This window comes from Periophthalmus magnuspinnatus, chromosome 4 (assembly GCF_009829125.3).
Source record: "Periophthalmus magnuspinnatus isolate fPerMag1 chromosome 4, fPerMag1.2.pri, whole genome shotgun sequence".
NCBI classification, from domain to species: domain Eukaryota; kingdom Metazoa; phylum Chordata; class Actinopteri; order Gobiiformes; family Gobiidae; genus Periophthalmus; species Periophthalmus magnuspinnatus.
Window position 1 is genome coordinate 12,743,135 of NC_047129.1, and position 12,006 is coordinate 12,755,140.

Consider the following 12,006-nt stretch of genomic DNA (forward strand, 5'->3'; position numbering starts at 1 on the left):
CTGGCGTACTATTCTCAACTAAATTATGATGTCATAAAAGATCGCCTTCTGCCTTATTGTAGGTTGGGGATTAAATTAGCCAAGCCCTTTTATTGTAATATATAGATAGCATTTTGCCAACAAAGCACACCGGGATGACAGACAGATGGGTAGAAAGATCTTGCTGGCACTCAGATCTAGGACAGTCTGCAGTGAGAATGTAATGCCATTTCCCAGTAATCAGGTTACTGTACTGCGCGCCACAATGCACTAAGGGGATCCTCCTCCTCCGCCCGCTGCCATCCCTCATCATTAGCAGCTACAGACGCAGGCACAGTAAGTAATGACACGGCCGGGCTACCGCTCTGTCTTTGCCCATACTTTGTCCTTAATGGCCAGGTAACGTTAGAGGAGGAAATTGGCCACTGGAGCTGTACGACCGGGGCTTTTGTTCTGTCAAATTGTGAGGCAAAGAGCAAAGAGAAAGTGGAAGAGAAGGGTGATGAGGGAGAGAGAGAGAGAGAAAGAAAGAGAGACAGACAAAAAGAGAGAGAGAGAGAGAAAAAGAGAGAGAGAGAGCTATAGACCTCTGGGTATGTGTTACCACTCAGACATTATTATAACAGCTTTCTGCTCTGAGCCAGTCCAAGTGCCATGTGACGGCTGATGCCAGGAGTCATTCATTTTAAATATACTCATTTTACATTAAATAAAGACTAAAATATAATATATATATGTACTGGAGAGTAGAATGTGTTTATTATTTATTTCCAATGGTATGTGCAATTTTTTTTTTCAGAATTCCAGCTTACTTCAGGATTTTGTAAAGATTATAAATGTTTAAATACTACTTTTGAGTATTTATTTGCATTTGAGTATTAGAAAATTATTTTAAAATATTTAACTTCCATATGCACATTGTGAAGTAACATTGTTTTTGTAGTATAATTTTTCATTCACATTAAAAATAGCTGTATTAAATGGACATAACTACTATATTGGCATTAGCAGTGGCATTTACTAGTATACAGTTTTCATGTATGGGCCAATAAAGAAGAATCTGCCTGTAATACCTGTAATTTGCAATAATAGTAGTTTTGTATATTTCGCTCTCATAAAAATGAATTAGCAATGCAAATATAAATTACTTGCACAAAGAAGTAAAGACACATTCCTTTATGGGCCTCCAGCTGTGCTCTTTGCTGTGCTTTGAGGAATTACCAGCACAGATATACCATTAGCCGGATCCCTGTGGCTTTTATTGGGAAACAGACTAATTGGGGTCAGGAAGTGAGTGCAAGGGAACAGTGGCTTTCTTTAAATGAACAAGAAGAACAAAACGCTTTAGATAGACTTTGGCTCTATATTTGCACAAAATAGAGATTCAATTGTTTTATCAGTTTATTACACTCCACTGGGAGAAGAAAATATATGTAAACTTTTGTCTTTTCTGAAATGGCAGAATCCAGTCAGGAGCAAACATGCGTTAAAAATGCTGACGCGATTGTTTTTGGCTCTTGGCTCTCTGATTCACAGATGGTGGATGCAATTGATGGAAGTTAATTTTTTACATATTTACAAGGAGTGGTGGATACTCAGTTTTGTTACTTAAGTAAAAGTACTGATGCAGAGGTAAAAAGTTACTCAACTAAAGTATCATGTGAAAAAATCTTAAGTAAAAGTATTAAAGTCCCTGTTTAAAAATCCACTTTGAGAGTAAAAAGTAAAAGTATTTCACACAAATGTTGTTAATTTGTTTAAGTGTTAAATGCAGTGATATTCATTTATAATTATATAGATTTCGGTCAACAGAAGCAATAAGAATCAATGTAATAATTTTTATTACAAATTTTGTGTATTTATTTTTGTTTGCTCAAAGCTGAAGCTCGAACTCGAAAACTTTAGTCAGCATGTTACTACAAACATGAGAAAAATAACCCCTCAAATCATATGAAAAGTACTTTTTACTTCCAGTCCAGTTCAAAGATGTTGTGAAGTAGAAAGTACAAACACCTGCTTTCAAATGAAGTAAAGTAAGAGCAAAAAGTATCCACTGTAAAACTGACTTAAGTAAAGTGCAGATACCTAAAAATTCTACTTAAGGACAGTACTTTACTACTTGTACTTCGTTACCTTCCACCACTGTTTACAAGTCTGTTAGCAATACAATAGATTTGGCATAAATATTGTTAACACTTGAGTTTAATGATCACATATTAATGGCTAACTTGGTAGGGGTATAAGTTAATTAGATCTTTGTAGTAGATATTAAATATTAGTACATGTTAATGTTTTATTCAGACTGTTGTGGCTGTTTTTATTGGCATCAACCCATTTCTTCCATTAACAGGATTAATCCCCTTTTTGTAGCATCATGTTGTCGGTGCTTTATGCCTTAATACATACTTTATAAACATGACCTAATACCTGAATGAACACTAACTAACTTGCCAATTACAATTAGCAATTAAGATGTGGTTCCTAAACTAAAGTATCACAGAAATATTTGATTTAATTTAATTTTATTAAATCTTTATGAGGATAGTCCCACTAAGAAATCTGTGCAGACACTGAGAACATGCAGATCCACAGCACCTTCTTACTTTGAGACTGAAGGACTGACCATATGATTTTACTGTGTGTGACCATGAGCTGGACAATTTGATAAGTGAGAACAAACAGATGGAGATTAAGTAGAGTGACATAACAGTGACAGCTTAAGGTTAGGTTAAAAATATGTGAGTGAAACCTCCAGATGGGAACAGGAAGAACAAACCATAAATCAAGAGTGCTGTGTACAGACAGTACACCTGCTGAGCTGATGCAACGTCCAATACAGCTGCATCCCTGATGTAAGTAGGACTAAGCTGATTTCATCATTTTAAAGAGAGAAAATACAGTTCTATCCAAAAAAACTCACACTGAGATCAGACAATAGACAAGAGTCAGTCTCAGTCCTTGAGGTAGTTAACAGGATGCTATTTAATCATTGTATTTTCTGCATTATCACTATGCAGAGGAGGGAAGTAACTCTACATGTGCCAAAAATACATTTGAGTAACTTTCTGCTGGCACAGTTAATCTTTCATTTGGTGGCATTCAGAATCAGTGATGGAACATAAATAAGTAAAAGTAGTAAAGTACTGTACTTAAGTATACATTTTAGGTTTCTGTACGTTACTTCAGTAGATGCTTTTTACTTTTGAGAGAAGGTATTTGTACTTTCTGCTCCACTACCTTTTTGAACTGGACTGAAAAGTAAAAGTTTTTTGTTTGTTTTTTTGTATTTATTATTGTTAGAGCTGCTGAAAAGGTTGAGGAACCCCTCAACCTTTTATTTTGAACACATTTGTAGTTTGAATGAAGAAAATTATAGAAAAAGAGCTAGGAGAAAAAAAAAATCTTTTCAGTTGTTGAACAAAATTCAGCACAAATCTTTATCACAATCAATCACTACATTTGAAGCTTTATAAGACCTGCACAAAACTTACTCTTTACTCTTTACATTTTGAAAGGGGTATTCTAGTAGAATTTTTCATGTGAATTTTTTACTTGAGTATTTCATTGCTCTGATATCTGTACTTTTACGTAACAAAATAGTAACAAAATTGAGGTTGAACTTTCTTGCTGTGCTTGTGAACTGTTGTAAAGTACCTCACAGCTAAAGTATCTCACAGGTACCCATATGGATGCTATGGAGTAAAATACAGTGACCCAATGTGTTTAATAAGAAACTGACATGGGTTAACTACATAATTCTTACATCTACAGACACTTTCTCTAAATACCAGCAGGAATATTATGTTGCGCAAGCAGAAAACTATATCGCTCAACCACACGCTTTCCTTTGAATCTTAAAAATGACACTTGATTTAGTGCTGACGGGGTTTATAAGGATGTGGCTGCGTGCTTACCCCAAGGTCAAGGCTCTCCTCCTATGAACACCTCAGGCATGGTCGTCCTTGCATTTGACACGTCCATAAAGTACCGCCCCCCTCAATTCAACCTAAAACACAAGGAAGGAAAAAAAAAAATCGTGAAGCAAAGAGCGAATAGAAGCTCGATAGTTTGCGCTGTCAGCTTTAACACAATCACTCTCCTCCTGCAGTGAAGAGTGGACGTCAAAACAAAAGCCTATTATTTGGTAGTGCCACAGTACCTGACATCTCCGGGGAATAGACTGTGCAACTTAAAGTCAGAAAGTACAAGTGTGCTAATCCAAGCGTGTGAACATGAATCGTGCCACTATTATGCAAGTATTACAATTAGAGACATAAGAGACAGATGGATTACATAAATGTCCTTATGTTCACAGTTTATTCAATCATAAGAAGGATGGAGATAAAAACAATGCTATAAATGAACACAAATGAAAAGAGTCATCGTTAGTAACAAAACACATTCGATGGATGTTTAATTAGCGTGACAGGAAAGCAAATTATATTAGCCCACATCTACGATATGTTTACAGCGTTAAAACTGCTTCTCTGTTTAAGCTGATGGAGCTGCACAATATAAATAATACTATGGTAAATTATGCAAAAATAATGAGAAATGGGAATGCATTAGCCACTATTCTGAGTCTTAAATCAGCCTCGCAAAGCAACTCTCATAAGCTGTGTTTTGTTTATTTTTTCCCCTAACTAAATCATATTGTAGTTAATGAAACCTCCCTTTGCCAAAACCCCTCTTGTGTGACTAGCCTAGTGGTAAACAAAATGCCCCACAAGGGCTCCAGGTGAGGATTTAAATACGGAGAGTCCTGAAAAACTATCCAACGATCCTAAGAAATGATCATGCGATCCTGTAAAAAGCATGTTGTGATCCTGTGAATCTTTCTTGCATTGAATGAATGAAGAGGCAGACAGGTAAGCAGAGAGCGTTGTAACTGCGCCTCTGCTGTGCTCCATGCCGTAGAGGCTGTGGGTCTCTGGGCGCACAATTCAATTGTTGCATTATTTGTTCTGCCTGGTGGTGAGAGTGGGTTGGTCAGCTATTTTTCCAGAGGAGAAGTGGCTCTGTTTGTGTCCTCCTCTCGTGCCAATTGAGCACGCTGTGCGTAAAGCACAGTTCACTACCCGACCTCCCGATGTGTGGTCATAAGGTTGTGTTGAGAATGCAGTGAAGGTGCTGGGTTAAAAAGTGAAGCAGGTGAAAGTTATTCATCTTAAGTGTGCCCACGAGGAGAAGCTGCTCCATGTGCAGCCAGCTCTTGTGCCAATGGAGTGGCACAAGATGCTGTGCGTAAAGTTTCACGTACTCCACCACATTCTTTATTTATGTGATCTCCCCCATGTGCTCACAGGGCTATGATGAGAGCGCAATGGAGGTGCCAGGTTAACAAGTGCATAAAAGCTGCTCATCTTGAAGCGCGCACACGAATATTGTCCTGTGCACTCATGAACACATTTGCACAGCAGAACGATCATGTCATCATTGGAGCGCTTTATGCATGGAGCCCAGACTGTTTGTATCAGACAAAGAATTGTGACAGAACTTTTGGACACTCGATGGGACATCAGGACTTAAGGAGGAAATATTGCACTTTTCTTCAGTGAGGAGACAAAGCATGAAAGAGATGTTGCTTCTGAACCCAAGTGAGTGCTCACGTGCATGTGCTTAAGCGTGTTTTTTTTGTGTGGTTTTATGGCACCACAAAGCATTTGTGGATTTATCCGTGAGGTCATTGTACTTGTTTTGGACACAGATGTGTAATGTTAGTGTACAAGGTGCTCATGCAGACATACCAGCTGTGTGCCATTACACTTGTCGCTTACGCACAGATGTCCCTGGTCCACTCATTTATTTCAACTTTCTATTTTTGTCTGTTTTATTTGCTCAATCCTGTGGTTAGTTATAAACAATAAAACCAGCGCTGACCCTTGGAATTAGTAACAGACAGCGTCATAACTTCAGAAACTAATTCTTGTTTTGTAGCGTAAATCACTTCACTTTTTGTGCCATACATGTAGCACACATAAGTCCTTTGTAATTTCTGCTCTTGAATGTATGAATGCAATAATAACAAATTAATTATAAATAGGCTAAAATAAGCAATCACTGAATACCGGTGACAAGGATAAAAATGTAATGATTGCATCATCAAACAACCCTGCTCACTGGCCATTGATGACCGGCCGCACAAAGGACATTATTGGCTGTGATGTTTGCAGAGTGGAGAGCAGGTTGAGGTGTGGCACAGAAAGTTTGAGAGCACACAGATAGTTATCTGTGCTCTCATCACAACCTCGTGACCACAACAGTGAGGTCAGGTGGTGAAGTGTGCTGAGCTTTACACATAGCCTTACTGGGGCAGAATGACAGCCTGCTGGTAGAACAAAAAAGTGCGCATTGAATCAGTTGAATTGTGCACCCAGAGACCCATCATCTCTACTGCATGGAATACAGCAGAGACCTTAGTTAAGATGGTCTCTCATTCCATCTTCATTCATTCAATGCAAGAAAATTTTACAGGATCACAAGATACTTTCACAGGATTACAAGATACTTTTTATGGGACCAGGACATAATTTCTTGGGATCACATGATAATTTTTTGGGACCACATGATACATTTTTGGGGTCGCAAGGTAGTTTCTCAGAATTCTCTTTATTTAAATCTTCAACCAGCCCTTTTGGGGCTCCGTAAAATGATCTGTAACGAATACCACAAGCCCCTTTTTACATGGATCTTGACACTTGCAGAGCTGCCTCTCTCGCACTCGTGTCGGTGTACAGTGTCCACCGCATCTATATTAATGAGGAAAAACATACTTCCTGGTGTAGGGTGTAGTTGCTCCTAGAGTCCGTGTGCCCACATAGCCTAAGTTGAAATTGACATGCTTTTTACATGCTCTGTGATCCTGTGTTAATCATTTATAAGCATCACCTCGGTTCATGTTCACATTTGAGCACGAGCTGCGGTTGCCCACAGGGAAAACTCATATAGACCATCGTACATGCTCTGATATCTACTGCTCTCTCACCCATGCTCTGTTCTGTTCCAGCGCAGTAGGGATTCAATTTGTTTTGTAAATGTAATCCTCTCATCTTAACCTTGTGACCTCATGACCTCTGACACCGTCCTTTGTCAGATAAAACTGGGGCAATACTAATGTTTCTGGTGCTGCTTTTAAGCGCGATCATATTTTGTAACATTTAGGATTGATTTGTGGGCTGTTGTTGGGAGTTTTAAATATAAATTTACATCACAACTTGGGCATTTCTAGATTCAGTATTTAATCTATGTAATCTGGTTTCATTCAATAGGGTAGAATAGAGTTGTTTAGCAGTTTTCAACTTGGTCTTGCTGCTAGTTTGACTCAACATGATGAAAACTGAGCAATTTGAGCTTACCTTACTGATATGGACCAATATTGTTTCCAATTGAACATACATTTGACTTAATTTCAATACAAACAGCTTTGAAAGAATTCAATTCCAATGTTATTTTTTGCAGCTCCAGTTGGGATGGTTAGGGATTTGGGAAAGGGTTGTAGGGTTTTCTGTCCTGCCTTTGCTTCTCTGATGTCTTATAAGTTAGATCTCATATCTCCAGGAGGACACACATCCTCCTGAACAGTTTCATGAACAACTGACATCTCCTCTTGGGGAGGTAAAAGGTCAAGGTAAAGGTTAAAGCAAGGTACTTAATTGTCCCTCTGCATTTGACCCATCCTTCAATGCCCCTGGGGCAGTCTGTCAGGAGCAGAGGGCACCACAGTACCAGAGGGCCCATCTTCAGATCGTGAGCTTGGCATGGTCAGGGGTAGCTTAGCTGCTTTTACCTATTGTACATATCTCAGGCAGCCTGGGAGTCAAACCCGGAACCGTCTTGCTGTGAGGCGAGAGTGATAATCACTCATCCATTGCCAGCTTTGCAACCCCAGTATCAACAGGGAGGTTATGGGTTTTCGTTGCTTGATGTTACGTAACAGTTATCAGTTATGAATAAATATATGATTGAAAGAGTTCACTGCATTTGTACATTTAGTTTCAATATTATGTCATAAAAACATACAAATACAAATTTTGTTCAAAAGAGCAGAGACCTATAGTGTTGGCTAAAACGTCATTAAATCCCCCTTGATCAATGAAATACATGACCCATTTTAATTAAAAAGGCTCTATAGCAGACCAGACAGTCGATAAACAAAGACCATCTCAATTTAATTCTCTTCCCGAATGAGTAAAAGTGCAGACATTAAATGTCAGCAAAGATTGAAACCATTAATTACAGAAAAAAATCTGCCTCTGTGCTCTGCTGTTATTTATAACAAGTCTGTCCCAGAGCAGCAAGATCACTGGACTTTAATTAAGTCCAATATCATCTTCAACAATTGACCAATGAAAAATGTATGGACATAACTGCACATGGAGGGTGATGCAAAGAATTAAGTTACTCAAACCAAACATGGCATTAAAAGCTGGAATTAAATATAATTGGTTATATCTTATAATGAAGAAGGTGTCATTATTAACAGAAACTATTCATAAGGCGTTTGACAGCTGTTCACTTAGGCTTGTACTTTGTTGCCTAACAAGGTACAGTCGTTTTTGCCAACTTTACAGGAACACTGATACCAAAGTCTTTGTATTTCCAGAGCAAGGTGATCTATAATGTTGTAAACTGTGGATGCCCATAACAGTCACAGCTACACACTAGTCCTGTTTAAGCTGCTGTCCTCCAACCCCAAGGGACCACTTTTCCACATCTATCCCCATTATAAGGCATTACAGTGGCTATAGCTTCTCCAACAGTGTCATGTAATTTTGGTGAAAGCACATCCTCTGTAATGAAATACAGTCTGCAACACACCAGCCAAATTAGGTTTACAAAGAAAGAGTGAATGATTATTTCCCTGTATGAGACTCTAATAAGGCTGATTAGATCTTGTGTGTTTGTGGAAAGTGCAGATTAATAAGTTTTATGAAATATCTGTGTATGGCCCCGACTTAGAGCTTGTCATATTGGGCTGTAGATGTGTTAAATGCACAGCTCTGTGACATTTATACTGTGCTGTTTGGATAAAACACAGAAGATCACATAGATTCTGATATATGTGGCCTTTAAGAGCATGGTCTCAAGACACTGGAACGTTATAGCTAACATTTACAACTAGTGTTTGTTTTATGATAGGGTTTCTGTGTTCAAGCTTTATATACCAAATCCTAAATATATGTGTATTTAAATGTATTTTGTGAGAGGGTGAGTTGACGATACATGCTACAGGAATAATCTAGAGATGCTAAAACCACTGTTATTCTCAATGGTCAAAAAAGTAAAACTACTATGTTAAACCGTTGTCCCTTAAAGCATATAGGTGTGTGTAGGAGTTGAGTGGACGTGCCCGGTGGCTCAGAACTGCTACAAGTGCAGAAAAAGCACCACAGCACGGCTTTGAGCAAATCGCCTCAAACCCCTTTTGTTGACTTGAGGATTTCCAGCTTCAGCAGGGCTTAAGTCCATAACACGCTGTGAGCACTGGGTGATGGCAGATATCAGACAGACAAACACTTTTAGACCTATTTAGCAATGCAGTTCAAGCTAAACATGGCAGTTTAAGGGTGCACTGTGTAACATTTGTGTTGGATGGTCTGCCACCAGCTTCCCTCAATGGAGATGTATTGCTTTGATATATCAGTCTTGCATTTGTTAACTTACAGTAAGTCTTTTTGTTGCTATGAAAATATCTTGGAAAAAACATGCATTCTTGCGGTGAGCGGGATCGTTTTTCCACAGATCTGACCTATAACTCCTGCCCTTGCCTCCTTGGAGATAGATAAGCTAAATGTCATACTGTGAAAAATTCCAGATATTCCACCTCCACCAGAAAAGTTACACGGTGCATCTTTATTAATAATATGGCTAAATTTGACACTAACATAGGAGCTGCTGCTGAAGCTTCAGTGGTTGCATTAAAGTACAGTATGGGTATGGATTGCATACTATAATTTTTCAAACACTAAATATTGTTTTGGGTAAATGAGGCGATAAATGAAAATAACTTCAGCTTGCTTGTGGGTCTTTTGTTAAGTGTAACTTATGCTTCATTAGATAAGGTTGTGTGAACATTTGAAACAGCTTAAATCTGTGCTATTAATTAGTCCAGTGGCCTGAATGGCTCTCAGTCATACAGAAAACAAGCCACTGAGGAGGAATAGACATAATTTAGAAACACAAAGTTGTCATACAGTGTAATATGTTTTCCATGTGAATAACAGTAAACTTGAAAGTGCATTTGGTTGGTTGAACAGGATAGTTAGATCATGTCTCCAAACTGGACATGTTTATTAGCCTGGCAATGGTCTAATGTCACATTTTTCAAGTGCAGAGCTCAAGTGACCTCAAGTGGGCGATAATGTGTTCTCAAAGAAAGAAGGGGCATTTTATCGTTGTAAGATGTGCTTCAGGATATGATTAGTGTTGGCGTAAAAAACTAAAATGTGGGCCCAGTCGTGTCTAAGTAAAATAACTAATAAATGTAATAGATGAAACGTAAAAGCTGCCAGTGGTGGAAGAAGTGCTCAATTTTGTTACTTAAGTAAAAGTACAGATATGGGAGCAAAAAAATACTCAAGTAAAAGTAAGTAACACATGAAAAAGTCAAGTAAAAGTATGAAAGTAGCCCTTTAATATTTTAGTTTGCTCAAATTACAAACTCGTTAAAGATAAACCCCTCAGGCTTTTTAACAGGTCTCAAATAATAATAAAAAATACTTGTACTTTGAACATTCTGTTCAAAATGTAATGAAGTAAAAGCAAACACTTTAAAATTTATTTAAGTAGAGATACCTAAAATTTGTACTTAAGTACAGTACTTTACTACTTTTACTTCATTACGTTCCAAAACTGGAAGCTGCACAGCTTAGAAACCCCCTCACAATATAATTCATGTGTATTTTAAAGTATTAGTTCAGCTTATTCACAGCATGAAATTGAGAAGCCTCTATTGCCTTTAATATATACCCTGTGCACAACTCTATAACTAAAGACTTGGACTTTGCAGCTTAAAATTCAATATACATTTTAATAAGGATGATATGGGATTTGATATTGCCATAGCCTGAACATTCATGTATGTGAATAAAATTAAGCATTTTTGGCATTAAAAAAAAAAAATTCTATTAGGATACAATGTGTTACCTTATTCAGATAGATATCACATGTTTTTAAATCACTTAAAAATATTTTCTACATAAACTATGACTCAGAATGGTTAATGCAGTCCTGAGTCTTGAGGATTATAACTTTTATATTCTTAAAACAATATGAACTTCATATGTATCTCTGCTTCTTCTCCAGTTCATTTTCTACTGCCATCCCACAGTGGCCAGGTGTTTTGTTGTAGATTTTATGCGTTATGCTTAATACTTGTTTTTGAACGAATTTTGAACGAAATGATCTGGCTATGTTAAACTTAAATTACATTTTTTAACATGTGTGTGAGAAAAGGTTAAACAAAAAGAAAGAGTCTCAGTGGAATAGATAGCATTGCTTCTTGTGTAAAGAGTCATGTTGTCACCATGGGGTATTATGTGCATCCCCATAAGCAAAAATCCCTGTGTCGAGAAGCTGTAAACAATTCCTGGAAACTAACGACTTGATAATTTACTGCGAAATAGGAGCCAGTTCCACAAATACTGAAAAACCCAACAACAAAAGCTGTCCAAATGTGTAAGCCAATACAAACTGAGTGGTGGGAGGGAGATATCAACACTACTGGCACCACAGAGCAGCGCTTTGAAATAGCATCATCTGTCACTCAGTGGAAAAAAAAACTTATGTTGTGGTTTGTTGGAAGCGTTTCTGAATTATCCCTGGCTTTGTAACTCTCTGCCAGCGAGATATTCTCACAGATGTTCATTTAAATAGTGAGAGAGAAAGTAGGGAAAGTGAACGCAGGTGGCTGTGAAGGCTGTATTAATGGCATTAGGCTTTCAAGGCTAGACTCCCTCAAGGTACAGCACAAACACAAGACGTGGAGGTAATAGATAATGGACGTGAAAAGTGCTAACTGGCAAGAAA

The 12,006-nt window shown here is 37.9% G+C and overlaps 1 protein-coding gene across 2 annotated transcripts in view; it reads left to right on the forward strand.

Annotated features, from left to right (window-relative positions):
• pex5la (peroxisomal biogenesis factor 5-like a) overlaps positions 1 to 12,006 on the forward strand; it is a 69,590-nt gene that overhangs the window by 21,053 nt on the left and 36,531 nt on the right. The gene's annotated exons all lie outside the window — the stretch shown is intronic.